Here is a 22,326-nt window from a genome sequence, read left to right as displayed (position 1 = left end):
TAAACAGTCTACTCTGGTTGAGATGATGGTTTTCTATTTAAAAAAATAAAAATCAAGCAGTGCACGTATTTGGACACAAGAAACACTTCCTTTTCTGTATAGAATTTTCAAAAGACTCCACAGGATCCTTGCCTTCATGGGTTCTGCAGTAGCAGGCCTATTTACTCCTACTGTGGCAAGCATATGTCTCCAATGTTCACGTACGGTTTATGACTTTGTCAGGCATCAATTGCAGCAAATGTCTGTTCTCTGTATTTGATTATACCTTTTGTTCATGCTTTTCCTCAAAGCCTTTAAGTCAGAGGTTCTCAAGGACTAACACAGGAAAGGGCAAATGGAAAGTGAGATGTGCACATGGCTTATATTCTCAGACTTGGTCTAGCCACTAACATGGCTTAACCAGATCAGAGATCACTGGTTTTTCTATCCTTTGAACACAATCCAAATATACTTGGAATAAAATAGCCTTCTAAATTGGTTAGTTAACATAAACACATTTCTAGCTTTACTTTCTTAGCAGGCATCTATTGAGATTTTTTAAAAACTCTCTTAGCATAGACTATCCATAGGATAATGAGTACATGCACAAATTCTTAGGATTTTAACTTTAGCATCCTATTGGATTTATATGTAACAATATAAAGCAGCTAAAATCTCCATGTTGACAAAGACAAGATTTCTGTTACCATTGGTTACACCACACTTTTGATTCATTTAAATTACCAGCTCTTCTTGCAGGCTAATGTTATATTCACCTTATTTTAGACCTTGATCCCTAGGAAACAAAACCTGAGGCAAGGATTATTACTAGTATTTGATTGAGGATGTAGAAACCCAAGGCAACAAGAATGAGAGAAAATGGAAGGTGAAACAGGGAAGTATGGAGAGAAATGTAAGTGGTAAGGTGCTGTCAGAATATAGAAGAGAAAAAATATAATAAGGCATGGCAGTAGCACAAGATTCTTAAAGGAGAAGATAGTTAACCCAGTCAAGAAGGATAAAATTGGAATTAAACAGGTGGATAAAGGTAGGAAACTCATTAAAAGAAATTACACCAGATTGTTAAAAACAATTGGAGGAATGACAGTGCTTGGCATATCATGAGATCAGCAAGATGTTTACTTGAGAGAATGGTAAGTGTTGAGACAGGGGTCTTGTGAGCTCAGCTTAAGCATTTTACTTTGATCCCCAAGGCAATGAGGAGCCACTAAAAAATATTCAGATCAACAACAATACAGGTTCCAGGTTCTGGAATATCACTGTACTTGTTGCACAAAATTGTTTGGAAGTATCCAGACCATGGAGAGACTAGTTAGGGTTTTGTTGTGCAGAAATAAGTGAAGAGCAACCCAAATGAGAACAAGCAATGGCTATTTATTCAGAGCTTGTCCACAACCAGGGAATCAGTCACTGTCACTTGTATTTTGGCAGAGCCTCAAAGGCAGGCAGATGGGTGGGTAATGGGAGAAAGAAAAGCTTCAGTAGAAGGTATTCTAATTGGAAGCAAGGAATCCTGTGTGATTGGTTTATGGTACATACTCATCTCTCTCTGGTTGGTCCTATTATAAAAATTAAAATTAAAATAAAAATTAACCAAGTCTTGCTTATTTGGGCCAATTGTTACAGCAACTATTGTTTAGCCCCTGTATTGTTACTACAGATTTTGTTCTGACTTCCTAAAAATCTAACCTATGGTAGCCTGGCTTTTTGGGCTATTTATTGTACATAAAAGGGTTGGTTTCCTAGGGTGGTTGTTGCAGGTTGTGGGACAGAGTTCTGGTTTTATACATGGCCTGGTCATTGTCAATTTATGCATTTAGTCTCTCAGTTGTTATAGTTCAGTTAACACATAAGGATTGAAGAAAGTAAGTGACAGTAGTTATGGAATTAGAGAGACATTTCAGAAGAAATAGTAGTAAGATTTTTATAGACATTGTTAACATGTCTATCCTTCCCAGAGCAATCTACATTTTTAGTGCCATCCCTATTAAAATACCATTGAGATTTTTTTTTAAGGAGCTGCAACAAACAATCCTAAAATTTGTATGGGATGAGAAGACCCTGAGTTGCCAAGAGAATGTTGAAAAAGAAAAAAACAAAGCTGGGGACATCATGTTGCCTGACTTCAAGCTATATTACAAAGTTGTGATCACCAAGACAGCATGGTATTGGCACAAAAACAGACACATAGACCAATGGAACAGAATAGACAGACTCCAAAATGGATCCTCAATTCTGTGGTCAATGAACCCTTGACAAATCAGGATAAAATATCCAATGGAAAAAGGATGGTCTCTTCAATGAGTGGTGCTGGTAAAATTGGGTAGCTATATACAGAAGAATGAAACTGGACCATTTTCTTACACCATACACAAAGATAAACTCAAAATGGATGAAAGGCCTCAATTTAAGACAGGAATCCATTAAAATCATAGAGGAGAACATAGGCAGTTACTTCTTCAACCTTGGCCACAGCAACTTCTTTGAAGACATGTTTCTAAAAGCAAGTTAAACAAAAGCAAAAATGAACTTTTGGGATTTTATCAGGACAAAAGCTTCTGCACAGCAAAGGAAACATTCAACAAACCTAAGTAGCAATCCATGGAGTGGGAGAAGATATTGGCAAAAGACATTACAGATAAAGGGCTACACCAAACCAAAAAGCTACTGCACAGCAAAAGTCAAACAAAAATCAGTAAAATGGAAAAAAAAAAAAAACACCTTACAGAATGGAGAAAAGAAATTTGAAAATCATATCTGATAAGAAGTTGATATCCAAAATACATAAAGAACTTCTACAACTCAACAGGAAAACTAATCTAATGAAAAAATGAGCAAAGGACTGAGTAGACATCTTTCCAAAAACAGTATACAAATAGTTAATGGGGACATGAAAATGTGCCCAACATCACTAATCATCAGGGAAATGCAAATCAAATCCAAAATGAGATCTCATTTCATGCTTATTGGAATGGTTTTCATAAAAAAGATGATGTAAAAGCTGGTGAGGCTGTGGAGAAAAGGTAACCCAAGTGTACTGTTGGTGGGTAAGTAAATGGGAGCAGTCACTATGGAAAATAGTATGGAGGTTAAAATTAAAAATAGAACTAACAGCAATTCTACTTCTGAAATACATCTGAAGGAAACAAAAACACTATGTCAAAGAGATCTGCACCTCATGGTCACAGCAGCATTACTTACAGCAGACAAGACATGAAAACAAGTGTTCATCGACAGATGACTGGATAAAGAAACTGTACACACACACACACACACACATGATATTATTCAGCCACAGAAAAGAAGGAAATCTTGTCATTTCCAACAACATGGATGAATCTTCAAGGCATTATGCTAAGTTAAATAAGGCAGAGAAAGACAAATACTACATGATCTTACTTGTATGTGGAATCTAAAAAAAAAAAAAAAAAAGAAAGAAAAACAAGAATCAGCTCATAGAAAAACAGATCAGATTTGTGTTTATTAGAGATGGGAGGGTTGGGCACCTGGGTGGCTCAGTCATTAAGTGGCTGCCTTTGGCTCTGGTCCAAGGGTCCTGGGATCAAGGCCCACCTCAGACTCCCTACTTGGCGGAAAACCTGCTTCTCCCTCTCGTCCTTCTTGTATTCCCCCCCCCCAATAAATAAATAAATAAATAAATAAATAAATAAAATCTTAAAAAAAGAGAGAGAGAGAGATGGGAGGGTTGGGTGAAGGAGAATTGGATGAATGTGGACAAAAGGTACAAATTTACAGTTTTGATATAAGTACTAGGTATACAATGTACAACATGATGACTATTGCTGTCACTACTGTATGACATGTTTGAAAGTTAAGAGAGTAAATCCTAAGAATTCTCATCACACATACACCAAAGAACCAACTTTTTTTTTCTTTTTTCATCTATATGAGATGAAGGATGTTAATTAAACATGTTATGGTAATCATTTCATAGTATATGTAAGTCAAAACACTATATTGTACATCTTAAATTTATACAATGTTATGTATCAATTATATCTTACCAAAACTGGAAAAAAAAATAAAAAAGGAGCAATAGGATGTTCTGGGGCTTGGTAGTAATTCGGAGAAGGTAATCTGATAAATTCAGTTGGGGACACATTGAGTTTCAGATATCAATGGTATCTAGGCATTTAAGAATGAGGTATAGGCACTGTATGTCCAATAACTCAATAATGTCTGGCAAATATGACATCCTCAAAACAGTTTTTAATTAATTAAATTAAATATATTGATTTAGCACTCAAGAGAAATATAATACCTAGAGATAAACCAGAGCACTTCTGGTGTTAAAAATCATAGTCATGGATGAAATTTCATAGGTTAAATATCTAAAGTTAAAATGAATGCTAAAAAGTAAATCCCAAGGAAAACCTAATGTGTCAAGGGTAGATATAGGAAAGATGGGTAAAGTGTGGTAGCCAGGAGGCATTTCATGAAAATCAAAGGAAAATAGCATTTGAAGAACAGTTATGCCAATAACTTCAGAAAACATCAAGAAAAATTAGAATTAAGATAGAATTTGGCAGGCAAATGAGAACTTGGAAGATAACTGGTAAACTTGTTGAGAGTTACTGTCAGTTTATAATTATATAAACCAAATTTGGTAATAAAAGCCAAATACCACCATTATTATTCTTATATTAAATAAAACTTTATTTGGTAATACATGTAGGGAATATCTTATTTTCTTAAAGAAAGAAATGAAATAAAAATTAACACTGAAGGGATTTATAGGCAATTCTAAGAAGCTCCAAAATAACCTGGATCACTATCTCTGGACCTAAAATGACTTTCAAAATGGCATATATGCATTGTAATTCTAGAGAGTAGAAACTTTCATTACCATAAACTAGAGTAGTTATAAATTTATTAATGACAACTCATAAAAATATTAACATAATTGATGAACCACTAATTGTGAAAATGCTGTTTTTTTTTCCCATCCATTCACTAGTATATACTGAGAATCTACTGTGTGCTAATGAAGTAGCAATAGGATGACACATTGGACCAAAATGTATGTATGTATGTGTGTGTGTGTGTGTGTGTGTGTGTGTATATGAATGGTTATCCTAAAAAAGATTATAGATATAGATATAGATATAGATATAGATATATATTTTAGTACCTGGCTCAGGGATGTTATCACCATCTGGATGAGATAAACACTAAAGAAACAACACATATATAATAATATATTGAAATTAATATGTGGTAAGTGCTATTACTGAAAGATACAAGGTATATGAGATCACAGAGTCAGAAGAATTGACCTGTTTAGGAAGATTAGATAAAGATTCCATGAAGAAGTGAGTTTGAGTTCAGATCAGAAGGAAATATCAAACGGACAGAGAGAAGAGTGTGTGTGTGACAGGGAGGAGGGCAGGTAGAGGGTACTACATGTATAAAGGCCTGAGGCAGATGCGGAAGTTAAAGAATGGAAGGAGAGTGCCAGAGAATGCAAAGGACAAGGAAACTGAGGTATGTAGTAGGCAGCCCAGGCATGGATGCCCATGCTATTTCATTAACTAACCATGGTAATGAATTTGGCCATTATCCTAAATATAATGAAAAGAAAATCTGCTTTTACGCAGGGGCAAAGGCATTACCAAATAAGCATTTTGAAATTATTGCTCTGGGGGTGTGTGGCTCAGCTGATTAAACATCTGACCCTTGATTTCAGCTCAGGTCCTGATCTCAGGGTCATGGGATCGAGCCCCAAATCAGGATCCATTTTGGGCATGGAGCCTGTTGAGATTTTCTCTCTCCTTCCTCTGCTCTGGCTCCTGACCCACACATGCACACTCTCCCCTCTGTCACTTGTTCAATTAAAAATAAATAAAATGTTAAAAAAAATTATTGCTCTGGATTCAGTGGAAGAAACAGAAGACCCACACACAAACTGGAAGTGGAGAGAAACAATAGGATGCTATTGTAGTAGCTGTTGAAGCCACAGGGGATTACTTCCATAAGAACTTCAATCAACTGCATGGATAGTTCTATATTCAGAAAACTATAAATTATTTAGAATGGAAGTTCTTAAAATGGGAAGAGTTTGTATATTAAAATCAACTGTGTTGGGGGAGGAGTCAAGATAGCAGAGAAGTAGCAGGCTGAGATGACATCAGGTAGCAGAAGATCAGCTAGATAGCTTATCTAACCATTGTGAACACCTACAAATCCAATGGGAAATCGAAGAGAAGAAGAGCAACAATTCTAGAAACAGAAAATCGATCACTTTCTGAAAGGTAGGACCTGCGGAGAAGTAAATCCAAAGCGACGGGAAGATAGACCGCGGGGAGAGGGGCTGGCTCCCGGCAAGCAGTGGAGCAAAGGAGCACAAAATCAAGACTTTTAAAAGTCTGCTGCATGGAGGGACATTGCTCCAGAGGCTAAACCAGGGTGAAGCCCACAGGGGTCAGCATGGCCCCAGGTCCCGCAGGGTCACAGAAGGATCGGGGGTGTCTGAGTGTTGCAGAGCTCACAGGTATTAGAGCAGGGAAGCTGGCTGCAGAGAGAGCCAAGGAGTGAGCTCTCAGCTCAGGGTTACCTTGAACTGGGCACAGGCTAGGTGAGCTCCGAGTGCGGCCGGAGGCCAGGGAGAAGGAGTGACTGAGCACTTTTCTCCAACCACGATCGATTGAGTGCTTTTTTCCAAGCGCGACCAGAGGCCAGGGAGATGGGGGCGGTTGGGCACTTTTCTCTGAGGGTGCATTGAGAAGCGGGACCCTGAGCTCTCGGCTCCTCCAGGCCAGACTGGGAGGTCGCCATCTTCATTCCTGTCCTCTGGAACTCTACAGAAAGTGCTCAGGGGACAAAAGCTCCCAAAAGTGAATGAGAGCGGATTACTAAGCCCGGGCCCTGGTAAGGGTGGTGCAATTCTGTCTTGGGCAAAGACATTTGAGAATCACTACAACAGGCCCCTCCCCCAGAAGATCAAAAGAAACCCAGCCAAGACCAACTTCACTCACCAAGGAGAACAGCGGAATTCCAGAGGAGGAGAAAGCAAATCTTATCTGGACAACATGACAAGGCGGAAAAACTCACCACAAAAAAAAGGACAAGAGGCAGTACCAAAGGCTGGGGACCTAATCAATACAGACATTGGTAATATGACAGATCTAGAGTTCAGAATGACGATTTTCAAGGTTCTAGCCGGGCTCAAAAAAGACATAGAAGATATTAGAGAAACCCTCTCCAGAGAGATTAAAGCCCTTTCTGGAGAAATAAAAGAACTAAAATCTAACCAAATTGAAATAAAAAAAAGCTATTAATGAGGTGCAATCAAAAATGGAAGCTCTTACTGCTAGGATAAATGAGGCATAAGAAAGAATTTGTGACATAGAACACCAAATGACAGAGAATAAAGAAGCTGAGCAAAAGAGAGACAAATACTGGACCACGAGGAGAGAATTTGAGAGATAAGTGACACCATAAGATGACACAACATTAGAATAATTGGGATTCCAGAAGAAGAAGAAAGAGAGAGGGGAACAAACAGAAGGTATATTGGAGAGAATTATTGTAGAGAATTTCCCTAATATGGCAAAGGGAACAAACATCAAAATCCAGGAGATGCAAAATCAATAAAAATAGGTCCACACCCCGTCACCTGATAGTAAAATTTACAAGTCTTAGTGACAAAGAGAAAATCCTGAAATCAACCTGGGAAAAGAAGTCTGTAACATACAAGGGTAAAAACATTTGATTGGCAGCGGACTTATCCAAAGAGACCTGGCAGTCCAGAAAGAACTGGCATGATATATTCAGAGCACTAAATGAGAAAAACATGCAACCAAGAATACTATATCCAGCTAGGCTATCATTGAAAATAGAAGGAGAGATACAAAGCTTCCAGGACAAACAAAAACTGAAAGACTTTGCAAACACCAAACCAGCTCCACAGGAAATATTGAAAGGGGTCCTCTAAACAAAGAGAGACCCTAAAAGTAGTAGATCAGAAAGGAACAGAGACAATATACAGGAACAGTCACCTTACAGGCAATACAATGGCACTAAATTCATATCTCTCAATAGTTACCCTGAATGTTAATGGGCTCAATGCCCCAATCAAAAGACACAGGGTATCAGAATGGATAAAACAATAAAACCCATCAGTATGCTGCCTACAGGAAACTCATTTTAGACCCGAAGACACCTCCAGATTTAAAGTGAGGGGATGGAAAACAATGTACCATGCTAATGGACATCAGAAGAAAACTGGGGTGGCAATCCTTCTATCAGATCAATTAGGTTTTAAGCCAAAGACTATAATAAGAGATGAGGAAGGACACTATATCATACTCAAAGGGTCTGTCCAACAAGAAGACCTAACAATCTTAAATATCTATGCCCCTAACATGGGAGCAGCCAATATATAAACCAATTAATGACAAAGTCAAAGAAACACATCAACAATAATACAATAATAGTAGGGGACTTTAACACTCCCCTCACTGAAATGGACAGATCATCCAAGCAAAAGATCAACAAGGAAATAAAGGCCTTAAATGACACACTGGACCAGATGGACATCATAGATATATTCAGAACATTCCATTCCATAGCAACAGAATACACATTCTTCTCTAGTGCACATAGAACATTCTCCAGAATAGACCGCATCCTGGGTCATAAATCAGGTCTCAACCGGTACCAAAAGATTGAGATGATTCCCTGCATACTTTCAGACCACAATGCTCTGAAGCTAGAACTCAATCACAAGAGGAAATTTGGAAAGAATGCAAATACATGGAGACTAAACAGTATCCTTCTAAAAAATGAATGGGTCAACCAGGAAATTAAAGAAGAATTGAAAAAATTCATGGAAACAAATGATAATGAAAACACAATGGTTCAAAATCTGTGGGACACAACAAGGGCAGTCCTGAGAGGAAAATATATAGCTGTGCAAGCCTTTCTCAAGAAACAAGACAGGTCTCAAATACACAACCTAACCCTACACCTAAAGGAGCTGGAGAAAGAACAACAAAGAAAGCCTAAACCCAGCAGGAGAAGACAAGTCATAAAGATCAGAGCAGAAATCAATGAAATAGAAACCAAAAAAAACAATAGAACAAATCAATGAAACTAGGAGCTGGTTCTTTGAAAGAATTAATAAGATTGACAAACCCCTGGCCCCACTTAACAAAAAGAAAAGAGAAAGGACACAAATAAATAAAATCATGAATGATAGAGGAGAGATCACAACCAACACCAAAGAAATACAAGCAATTATAAGAACATACTACGAGCAACTCTACGCCAACAAATTCAACAATCTGGAAGAAATGGATATGTTTCTAGAGACATATAAACTACCACAACTGAACCAGGAAAAATAGAAAACCTGAACAGACCCATAATCAGTAAGGAGATTGAAACAGTCATCAAAAATCTCCAAACAAATGAAAGTCCAGGGCCAGACAGCTTCCCAAGGGAATTCTACCAAACATTTAAAGAAGAATTAATTTCTATTCTCCTGAAACTGTTCCAAAAAATAGAAATGGAAGGAAAACTTCCAAACTCATTTTATGAGGCCAGCATCACCTTGATCCCAAAACCAGATAAGGATCCCATCAAAAAAGAGAATTACAGACCAATATCCTTGATGAACACAGATGCGAAAATTCTCACCAAAATACTGGCCAGTAGGATCCAACAGTACATAAAAGGATTATTCACCACGACCAAGTGGGATTTATTCCAGGGCTGCAAGGTTGGTTCAACATCTGCAAATCAATCAATGTGATACAATACATTAATAAAAGAAAGAACAAGAACCATATGAAACTCTCAATGTGCTGAAAAAGCATTTGACAAAGTGCAGCATCCCTTCCTGATCAAAACTCTTCAAAGTGTAGGGATAGAAGGCACATACCTCAATATTATCAAAGCCATCAATGAAAAACCCATTGCAAATATCATTCTCAATGGAGAAAAACTGAAAGCTTTTCCGCAAAGGTCAGGAATACGGCAGGGATGTCCGTTATCACCACTGCTATTCAACACAGTACTAGAAGTCCTAGCCTCAGCAATCGGACAACAAGAAGAAATTAAAGGCATCCAAATTGGCAAAGAAGAAGTCAAACTATCACTCTTTGCAGGTGATATGACATTATATGTGGAAAACCCAAAAGGCTCCACTCCAAAACTGCTAGAACTTGTACAGGAATTCAGTAAAGTGTCAGGATATAAAGTCAATGCACAGAAATCAGTTGCATTTCTCTACACCAACAACAAGACAGAAGGAAGAGAAATTAAGGAGTAAATCCCATTTACAATTGCACCCCAAACCATAAGATACCTAGGAATAAACCTAACCAAAGAGGCAAAGAATCTATACTCAGAAAACTACAAAGTACTCAGGAAAGAAATTGAGGGAGACACAAAGAAATGAAAAAATGTTCCATGCTCATGGATTGGAAGAACAAATATTGTGAAAATGTCTATTCTACCTAAAGCAATCTATGTATTTAATGCAATCCCTATCAAAATCCCATCCTTTTTTTTTTTTTCAAAGAAATAGATCAAATAATCCTAAAATTTATATGGAACCAGAAAAGACCTCGAATAGCGGAAGGAATATTGAAAAAGAAAGCCAAAGTCGATGGCATCACAATTCCAGAGTTCAAGCTCTATTACAAAGCTGTCATCATCAAGACAGTAAGGTACTGGCACAAAAATAGACATATAGATCAATGGAACAGAAGAGAGTGCCCAGAAATAGACCCTCAACTCTATGGTCAACTAATCTTCGACAAAGAAGGAAGGAATGTCCAATGGAAAAAAGACCACCTCTTCAACAAATGGTGCTGGGAAAATTGGACAGCCACATGCAGAAAAATGAAATTGGACTATTTCCTTACACCACACATGAAAATAGACTCAAAATGGATGAAGGACCTCAATGTGAGAAAGGAATCCATCAAAATCCTTGAGGAGAATGCAGGCAGCAACCTCTTCGACCTCAGCCACAGCAACGTCTTCCTGGGAACATCGCCAAAGGCAACAGAAGCCAGGGCAAAAACTATTGGGATTTCATCAAAATCAAAAGCTTTTGCACAGCAAAGGAAACAGTTAACAAAACCAAAAGACAACTGACAGAATGGGAGAAGATATTTTCAAACAATATATCAGATAAAGGGCTAGTATCCAAAATCTATAAAGAGCTTAGCAAACTCAACACCCATAGAACAAATAAACCAATCAAGAAATGGGCAGAGGACATGAACAGACATTTCTACAAAGAAGACATCCAGATGGCCAACAGACACATGAAAAAATGCTTCACATCACTCGGCATCAGGGAAATACAAATCAAAACCACAATGAGATACCACCTCACACCAGTCAGAATGGCTAAAATTAACAAGTCAGGAAATGACAGATGCTGGCGAGGATGCGGAGAGAGGGGAACCCTCCTACACTGTTGGTGGGAATGCAAGCTGGTGCAACCACTCTGGAAAAGAGTGTGGAGGTTCCTCAAAAACTGAAAATAGAGCTACCTTATGACCCAGCGATTGCACTACTGGCTATATATCCTAAAGATACAAACGTGGTGCTCCGAAGGGGCACGTGCACCTGAATATTTATAGCAGCAATGTCTACAATAGCCAAACTATGGAAAGAACCTAGATGTCCATCAACAGATGAATGGATAAAGAAGAAGTGGTATATATACACAATGGAATACTATGCAGCCATCAAAAGAAATGAAATCTTGCCATTTACAATGACATGGATGGGACTAGAGGGTATTATGCTTAGTGAAATAAGTCAATCGTAGAAAGACAACTATCATATGATCTCTTTGATATGAGGAAGTGGAGATGCAATGTCAGGGATTTAGGGGGTAGGAAAAGAAAAAATGAAAGAAGATGGGATTGGGAGGGAGAGAAACCATAAAAGACTCAATCTCAAAAAACAGACTGAGAGTTGCTGGAGGGAGGGTGGACAGGAGAGGTTGTTGGGGATATGGACATTGCGGAGGGTGTGTGCTATGATGAGTGCTGTGTAATGTGTAAACCTGGCGATTCACAGACCTGTACCTCTGGGGATAAAAATACATTATAAGTTTATTAAAAAATTTTAAAATTCAATAAAAAAAAAATCAACTGTGTTGCTTTTTAAAAACTTCACAGGTCAATCTTCCCTTCCTGACTTTCTTGACTCTGATTTCTCTTAAAGCTAGAGTCACATACACATTAAAGATGTTTATGGGGGCGCCTGGGTGGCTCAGTGTGTTAAAGCCTTTGCCTTTGGCTCGGGTCATGATCCCAGGGTCCTGGGATCAAGCCCCGCATCAGGTTCTCTGCTCAGTGGGGAGTCTGTTTCCTCCCCTCTCTCTCTCTCTCTGCCTGCATCTCTGTCTACTTGTGATCTCTCTCTGTCAAATAAATAAATAAAATCTTTAAAAAAATGTTTATGAATAATACTGATAAGTTCTTCTCATTTGTTCCAATAGCCAATTACTTAGCAACATACTCCTAAACAACCAATTGGTCAAAAAAGAAACCAAGAGATAAATTAAAAAAAAAAAATACATTGAGACAAATGAAAATGGAAATAAACAAATTAATTTATAAAACATTGTGAACAATATTCCATTACATATACATATATGAAATAGTATATTAGTCAAGCATAAAAATAAGAAAATCTTGCCTTTTTTTGATAATATGGATGGGCCTTGAGGGCATTATCCTATTAGAAATGAGTCAGACAATGAAAGACAAATACTGTATGATCTTATTTATATGTGGATTCAAAAAATAAATAAATAAAGCACAAACTCATAGATACAGAGAACGGATTGGTGATGTTGCCAGAGGCAAGGGGTGATCAAAATGGGTGAAAGTAGTCAAAGTTACAAGCTTCTAGTCATAAAATAAGTGTCACAGTAATGCAATGTATAGCATGTTGACTATAGTTAATAATACCGCATTGTATATTTAAAAGTTGCTACAAGAGTAGATCTTAAAAGTTCCCATTATAAGAAAAAAAATGTTGAACTCTATCTGGTGGATGTTAACTGAATCATTTTGCTCTACACTTGAAACTCATATGTCACTTATTCTTTAAAAAAATATAAAAATAACCAATAAAAATAGTAACTAATTACTTGACAAGGAGTGATAAACCAAAATAGTGTCTGTTAAAGACAATATGTAAAAGGCCTACCTCACTATCAGTGAGGACATTTGATGAAAAGGATGATTCCCAAATCCATTCTCAAACCTAGTGAATCAAAATCTCTTAGATATGTGCCTGGGAATGTATATATTTAGACTTGTCTCATGTTGTAATTATTATGGACAGAAAAGCTTAAGAATGTTAATATTAAAGGAAAAATGAATAGCAAGATTTTCTAAAATATTCTACAAATGTTGCTTTTCTTAACTTGTTATTGATGATTAATGTGAATTGTGGAAAGTTTGAAGTTATGTGGTGATGATCAGTAACACAGTGCTACCTGTTATTGATTGGTTTCTAATGCATGGTGAACCATCCCCAAAAAGCAAAGATGGCACATTTGAAATTCCTATACAGAAATTGAAGAGTGTGAAAAAATTCTCACCAAAATGGATGATTATTCCAACTCTAATATGATTTTCTCCCAGTATTATTCCTTTTTATTTTTACAACAATCTTCTGAAATATATTCTTATCCACATTGCTAAAATTAGGGCTAGTAATCAACCCTTACTAAATACACTGCCCAAGAATATTTCACAAGAATTTATTAAAATACACAAATAGATTTTAACTATGAAATATAAATGTATACATACTAAATATAAAAATTTACATCTATCTAAAGATGAAATAAAAGGAGAATTTAGAGTTTTTAAGTCATATATTACTTTGTATACCCACTGCTTATTTCCCTTTCATAGCACCATATATATATATATAAAGATTTATTTATTGGAGAGAGAGCAAGAACAAGTGGGGGGGAGGGGAAATCGAGAAACAGGCTTGCCTCTGAGCAGGGAACCTGATGTGAACCTCCATCCCAGGACACTGGGATTATGACCTCAGCCTAAGGCATATACTGAACTGACTGAGCCACCTAGGTGTCCTGCAAATGGATATTCTTTTGGGGAATGAATACTTCCAATTTATGCCTTGGTGGACTTGTTCAACAAAGTTTTCTACTCTCTCACTACAAAAATCAAAAAAATACTTGGCAATTTCCCCACTAGATTCATGTTTTCATTACCAAAGAGTGCTCATGCAATGGCTTACTGTCTTCAGAGAGAAATTAGAACAAATGGAGCAAGGAAGAAGTTACTTAATTCATTTCAGCAGCAAAGCATCATGTCAAGTGGTTCCTATGACATTTAGGGGCTATCTTATTCCTATTTCAATCCTGTTTTTCCCCCTCTAGTAGAATAAACGTGCTTTAGGGATAGATTCTTTCTCAGGTATGGTAAAGGATTATCATGTTGGAATTGTTAAGGGAATTGATTATTTCATTTAGGACTTGGCATATTCCAAATGTATCATTATCTATATGTCTATGACCTATAGACATATGTTTGTATCTCTAAGTGTAAATGGCATACTTACTCATAGTTGATAAATGTTGAAGTGCCCCAAAGTGGAGAGGGACAAGGGAAGGAGAGCAACACTTAATTCTTTCAGTGAGGGTGCAGATATTTTCTTTAAAGAATCAAACTTCAGACTCTGGCACTGCTGCTGCAAGTTGTGTGTACTGATATTGGTGCCTTCTGTTAAATTATTTTTGTGATATATTGAGGACATATATTTTGTTTCAGACAAACTCATAGGACTGAATTATTTTGAATTAGTGCTGAGGCTCTATAAAAACATTAATATATAATAATGGACTATAGTCATGTACAGACACAGAGATGAAAGAAATTTTCTAATATATTTAATGTTTTTATTGGAAATTATATTTGCTGTTTTAAGATTATTGACTTTTCCATTCAGAAGAGATAAGAAAGAAGTCTTCTTAATCATGAAATGAACTCACATACAGTCTATCATTATTCCATGAAGGCATGTTACTCCGGGAACACATTTTTAGAATACAAAGCCAAGGAGAGTAAACTAAGTTAAATGTTCCACATTTTAAATGATGTGAATTTGATTATTCATAGTGTTATCTATATTATGAACCTTGTTTATAAGCTTAAAATGAAATCTTTGATATATTTGTATAGTCTCTTAGAATGTTTTTAGCACAGCTAGTATCACAGCAGAGATTTTCCATTTCTATTTTTGAGCTCTGTTTGTAAAATGACATATGTTTCCATTCCAAGAACGTTTTTTCATTCCTTCATAAATATTTTTAAAACACAATGGATTCATGTCATTTTCCTGTTTAAAATCCTTCAATGGCTTCCTGATCAATTTAAGATAAAATTCATAGAATGGTTCATAGTATGGACTTTAACATTTAGCATAATCCAGATCTAAACTGTGGATCCCCTAAGTATTCTTTCCCATGTGTACTTTAGTATTATTCATCCATATCCTGTCTACCTGGTATTCTTTTGGTTACTCAAAATCCCAGTATGCTTCTGACTTCAAACATATGTTATTCAAAGTGCCTAGAACTATTTAAACCCCTATTTTTCTCTTGAATCATTTCTCAGCCATATTGTTCCTATGCTATTCATTCAGAAAATAGTTATGAGTACCTGTTAAATGCCATGCATTCTTTTGGTCACTGTAATCCAGTAGTGGAGACAAAATTATAATTCAAGCCTACTTAGAGCCTATATTCTGGTAGGTTAGAAAAATAATTAATTGAATATATTGTCATACAATAGAATGCTAAGAAGTTATAAGTACCATGAAAATATATACAGACACAGGGTAAGATAGATAATAGAGTAAAAAGCAGGTGAACTTTAAATAGAGCATTTAGAGAAGGCTTTCTTAAGAAGGTTATATTTGGGGGCATCTGGGTGGCTCTGTTGGTTAAGCCTCTGCCTTCAGCTTAGGTCATGATTTCAGGGTCCTGAGCTGGAGCCCCATGTGGTGCTCCCTGCTCAGTGGGGAGTCTGATAACCTATGATAACCTATGAATGGGAAGATAACCTATGGAATGGGAAAAAATAATCAGAAGCCATATATTTCATAAGGGGTTAATATCCAAAACATATAAAGAATGCATACAACTTACCAGCAAACAAATAAAAAATGCAAATAATTCAGTGAAAACATGGACAAAGGACTTGAATAGATATGTTTCCAAGAAGATATACAAATGGCCAACAGGTATATAAAAAGGTGCTCAATGTCACTAATCATTAGGAAAGTGAAAGTCAAAACCGTGAGATATCACCTCATGCTTGTCAGAATGGCTATGATCAAAAGGACAAGAGATAACAAAGGTTGACAAGGATGTGGAGAAAAAGAAACCCTTTACATATTTCCTGGGAATATAAATGGGTACAGTCATTATGGAAAAAAAGTATGGATGTCCCTCAAAAAAATTAAAAATAGGGGCGCCTGGGTGGCTCAGTGGGTTAAAGCCTCTGCCTTCGGCTCAGATCATGATCCCAGGGTCCTTGGATTGAGCCCTGCATCGGGCTCTCTGCTCAGCGGGGGACCTGCTTCCTCCTCTCTCTGTCTGCCTCTCTGCCTACTGGTGATCTCTGTCTGTCAAATAAATAAATAAATTCTTTTAAAAAAATTAAAAATAGAACAACCATATGTTCCAGAAATTTCACTTTTGAGAATATATCTAAGGGAAACAAAAATACTATGCCAAAGAGATACCTGCATCCCAATGTTCATACAGCATTATTTATAAGACAAGACATGGAAACATGGGAACCAAGACATGGAAACAATCTAAGTGTCCATCAACAGATAAATGGATAAAGAAAAATTGCTTGTATACACACACACACAAACACACACGACTATTATCCCAGCATTAAAAAAGGAAAAAAAGAAAAAAAAAGAAAAAACCTTGCCATTTCGACTATGCAGATCGGCTTTTGAGGGCATTATTCTTAGTGAAATAAGTCAGAGAGAGACAAATACGGAGTGATCTCACTTATATGAGCAATCTGAAAAACAGAAACAAAAGCTCATAGAAAGAGATCAGGTTTGTGTTTATCAGAGGTAGAGAGTAGGGGGAGGGAAGGGTTAATTGGATGAAGATGGTCAAAACGTACAAACTTCCAGTTATGGATTAAATAAGTACTAGGGGTGTTTTCTACAACATGATAACTATAACTAACACAACAATATGGTATATTTGAAAGTTGTTATGAAACTTAATCCAAAGAATTACCACCACAAGGAAAAAAACACATTTTTTTCTTGTTCTTTTCTTGCTATCTATATGAGATGATGGATGTTAACTAAACTTACTACAGTGATCCTTTCACAATATACATACGTTAAGTCATGCTTTACACCACAGATTTAAAAAGTGATGTATGTCAATTATATGTCAACAAAGATATTGTCGTACTGCTTTTGCAAATTTTTTAAGTTTCCTATTCACATGGAAAAGAGTATTACCAATTAATATTTTAAAAAATACATCAGCCTCTATTAGTTTCATTATTATTCTCTTCTACTATTTTTTTCTTATAATTTTTAGATTTATGTGCTTATTACTAAAATGACATAAGCATCTAGTGTATTTTTAAAAAATATTCTTGAGTTTGTTTAGGGAAAAAATCAATAAAATACTTTTCTTTCCTGATTTTTAATAAAGCTATTTAAAATAGTAATAAGAGGATTATGATAAATTATTGTATGGGACTTTCAAACACATTGAATGATTCTCTCCTTTCAAGGGCATTTGCTCCTGTAAATAGACTTGTGTTTATATCAACGGAATTTGCTGTTTCACTAAAAGGAAAAGCATAGGATAGATTTAAAAATTATGAACTTCTGAGATTGAGAACATAGGGAGGCAGCCTATGGAGACAGAGAAGTGGGCCACAAAGAAGTTTGAGAAAGTTGGAGGAAAATTATTGAGCTTTACTTTAGGTAGTTTTTCTTAGAAGGAATAAAAAAAAATCTTGTAGAGATATTTTATAGATAATAGAAAGTAATTGAAAGTCTAGGAGCTGATGTATTCCTCTAGGAAAAGTAATATGTAGTAACAATGTAAAAAGACATAATATATTATACAATTCAACAAAGCCAGTGGGAAATTGTATTGAGTACATTGGCCTTTGCTTAAATCACAAAATCAATAAAGATTTGCCTCTGTATGGGAAGGCTTTCTGAAGATAAATTTCAGGGTACCAACACTAAAGAATTATTATTTTTTTTAATCTACAGTATACTGGAAAAAAAGCAATTTTGTAGGTGGTATGGAAAACATCTTTTAATATTATTTGCAAGAATACATAGACATCATTATTAATAAACATTTATTAAATAGCTGATGTGTATATAACACTTTGGTAGATCTTTAGGTAGAAGACTTTAGATTTTGGTTTTCAGTTGGTATTTTGCCATTTGCTAATAAAAATCCGAAAGGTACGATAGAATAATCTTTTAAATTCCTTTTTAGCCTGTTTTTTTTCTCCCCTATTTCATGTAATGTTTAAATATGTTACTATGTAGCTTATCTTTTCTTGCATAAAATGAGTTCATCATGAAGTTTAATTACTGTGTCAGTCATGTTGTTAGGTAGACTTCAGAATGCAATATACATTTAATAGAAAAAAGAGAGGGAAGTAAATCATTTGCAAGCACTCTAAAAAAAACTGCCAGACATTATTTCACACACACACACAAATCAAATCACGAAGGCAAGATGAAGTGAATTAAGATACAGATCAAGATGACTGTGATACAGCTTTTAAAACACACATTTAACATCAGCAGTCTTTAAATGCTTTGCAGTGACGTTACTGGGCAATGACTAAGTTTCAATACAGTCAATTATTTGGAGCACAGAATGAATACTACAAATATTCTACAGCAAAAGATTGAGAGATGCATAGGAAACAAAAGTTTTCACTGCTGAAATAAAGGACAATGAGGTAGAAAATAAAAGATACTTTTCTGCCACTCAGAATCCATTCTTCCTCTTACTAATGCAAGTACATGCATATGTGAACTCTCAAACATAAGACCAATAAAACAATAAAAAGAAAAAGCAAAATATGGAAGAAATAAGATTAGGCCTAGATTGGTTCCTATTAAGACAAAAATACAACCTAAAATTTAGGAACGGTTTCTTCTTTTTAAATAACATTCTATTTTGGGGGGGAAGAATTTTTCCATCAAGGAGAAAATCTAAGTACAATGTGAAAAGCTCAATGCCATTCAGGAGCAAAGGAAATTAAATATGAAAATAGGCAATATAAGCAGGTATTAACCCTAGTGAAATTACATTTCCCTACTTTCTCTATTATTAGGTGCAAAGAACTTTTAATCTACCACAAAGTCACTTTGGTCTGTATCAGTAGTACACATTTAGAGTTTGCACTGTATCTGTGTTGATAATATTTATGTATTGTTTCCTGAAGAGTTCTGAACGTGATTTAGAGTAAGTATCCATTTTATACCAAGTTATTCTTCTAGTCATAATAAGTGGACATGGTTAATATATTTGTTTTATGGTTATATTTTATTTGTACTCTATACAGCTTGTTGTTCTTACCTTTCTAGGATACAACATCCTTAATGTCTTTGATAATGGGATTTTTATTTATTTTTACTTATTATTTTATTTATCTATTGTTTTGTAGAAAGAGAGAGAGACCACACATGCATTTGAGTGGGGGGGAGGGTGTGCGGGAGGAGCAGCAGAAGAGAATCTTAAGCAGATTCCCTGTTGAGCGTGGAGCTCAATGCAGGGTTTGATTTCTCAACCCTGAGATCATGACCTGAGCCAAAATCAAGTCAGATGTTTAACCACTGAGCTACCCAGATTCTCCTAATATAGGATATTTGGAAATGTATAATATCTGCCTTTGGAATAGCATAAACTACTTTTCAGATGACCATGCCTCACTTCAATACCACTAGATTGTTGGAATTAGTGACAGTTTAAATTTAGCTGTTAATAACTTTTTTAAAGCTATTAATTGTAAGCTCTCTTATCATCTTTGCCACTGTGCTAATAATATTATGACATCTATCAAATGTCATTACATTTTGCAAATAGAAACAGGACCTAACCTTAGTGATCCTATGAATACTGAATGTAGTTGCTGGAGTGCACAATTTCTTTTATTTTTTTTTTTAATTTTAAATATATGATAGGTAAAAATTAAACAATACACTGCTGCACAAGCAATGGGTCAAATAATAAATCAAATGGCAAATCAAAATATGGCTCAAAATAAGAGAAAAAGAAAACACAGTATTTTAAAACCTATGGAATGCAACAAAAGTGGATGTCAGAGTGAAATTTATGCTATAAATGCTTGTATTTTCCAAAAAGCGCAAATAAACAACATTCACCACAAGGAACTAGAAAAAGAAGAAACTTACCTGAAATTTAGTAGAGGAAGGAAATAACAGGGAAAAATCAGAAATAAAACAGAGACCAGAATAAACATAACATTGAAAATAACGATCTTTTTTTCCAAAAAAAGTAAACAAAATTAGCAATGCTTTAACTACATTAACTAAGAAGAAAAAAAGAAGAAGAAGAAGAAGAGGAAGAAGACTTAAAAACCAAAGTGGGAAATGGAAGACAATACAATAGGCAACCACAGAAATATCTAATGTGATAACAGACTGCTACAAACAATGATATACTATCAAATCAGTTAACTTGGAAAAGCCAAAAACAGATAATTCCTAAAAACACCCAAGTTATCAAGATTGAATCATGAATCTTGAATCTAAGAAATAGGAAATCTTCTTAGACAAATAACAGAAATGAAGGTTGAATTAGGAATCAAAAGTCTCTCAGCACAGAAAATTTCAACATTACATGTTTTTTTTTTGGTGAATTCTACTAAACATTTAAAAATAATGATTAATGAAAGTCTATCAAAATCTTACAAATAATGGAATAGAAAAAAATACATTCAAAATCATTCTGAGTCCAATATTACCCTGATACCAAAGCAGGATAAAAACAGTACAAGAACAAAAATGTCTAGTTCATCTAATATAAGTATTGATGTGCTTTCTTTGACATCCATTTGCATATTTCTCCACTCCCTCATTTACAATATGCAGATGTCTTTTGTTCTAAAATATGTCTCTTGTAAAGCAGCATATAGACGGGTCTTTTTTTTTTTTTTTTCCATTCTGACACCTTATGTCTTTTGATTGATGTATTTAGACCATTTATATTCAAAGTATTTATTGATAGGTATTTTATTACTTATTTTATCATTGTTTCTGGAAATTTTCTCTGATTCTTTCTTGTCTTTGTCACTTTTGGTCTCTCCTTTGCACTCAGAATCTCCTTTAATATTTCTTGCTGGGCGAGTTTAGTGGTCTCAAACTTCTTTAGTTTTTGTCTGGGAAACTGTCTCTCCTTCTATTCTGAATGATGGACTTGCTGGACAGAATATTCTTTGCTACAGATTTTTCCCATTCAGCACTTTGAATATATTATACAGCTCCCTTCTGACTTTCCAAGTTTTTGTTGAGAAATCTCTAGCTAGCCTTATGGGTTTTCCCCTGTAAGTTAAGGACTACTTTTGTCTTGCTACTATTAAGATATTTTTATCACTACCTTTTGCAAATTTAACTACAATTTGTCTTGGTGTTGGCTTGCTTTCTTTGATTTTGATGGGACTTCTCTGCACCTTCTGGATCTGGATGTCTCCTTCTTTCCCAGGTTAGGAAGTTTTCTGCTCTTATTTCATGAAATATATTTTTTGCTCCCTTTTCTCTTTTCTCCTGGGAATTTTATAATAAAAATGTTATGTTTGTTGGAGTTGTGGAGTTCCCTAAGTCTATACTTCTGTTGCAACTCTTCTTTCTCTCATTTGTTCCGCTTCATTATTTTCCATTATTTTGTCTTTGGATTCTTAATTCATTCCTCTGCTTCTTCCAGTTTTGTGTTCATTGCATCAACTTGTTTCCAATCTCATTTATTGCATTCTTCATCTCTGATTCTTTTATAACTTTTTTATTTCTGTTGTAAGAGTCTTACTGAAGTTTTCTATTCTTTTCTCAAGCCTCATTAAGATCATTGCTTTGAATTCTCCACAAGTCATGTCTGTTTCACTTAGATCTCTGGCCATGGCCTTATCTTGTTGTTCATTTGGGATAAATTCCTCTGACTTGGCATTTTTGTAAGTCTCTGCTGTGTATTAGAAAAGCCAGTAATGTTTCCTGCTCCTGAAAGTAATAGCCTTATGAAGAAGA

Source organism: Martes martes (assembly GCF_963455335.1).
Source record: "Martes martes genome assembly, chromosome: 2".
Lineage (NCBI taxonomy): Eukaryota > Metazoa > Chordata > Mammalia > Carnivora > Mustelidae > Martes > Martes martes.
The sequence above is the reverse complement of the archived record's forward strand: the minus strand, read 5'-3'. Positions refer to the sequence as shown.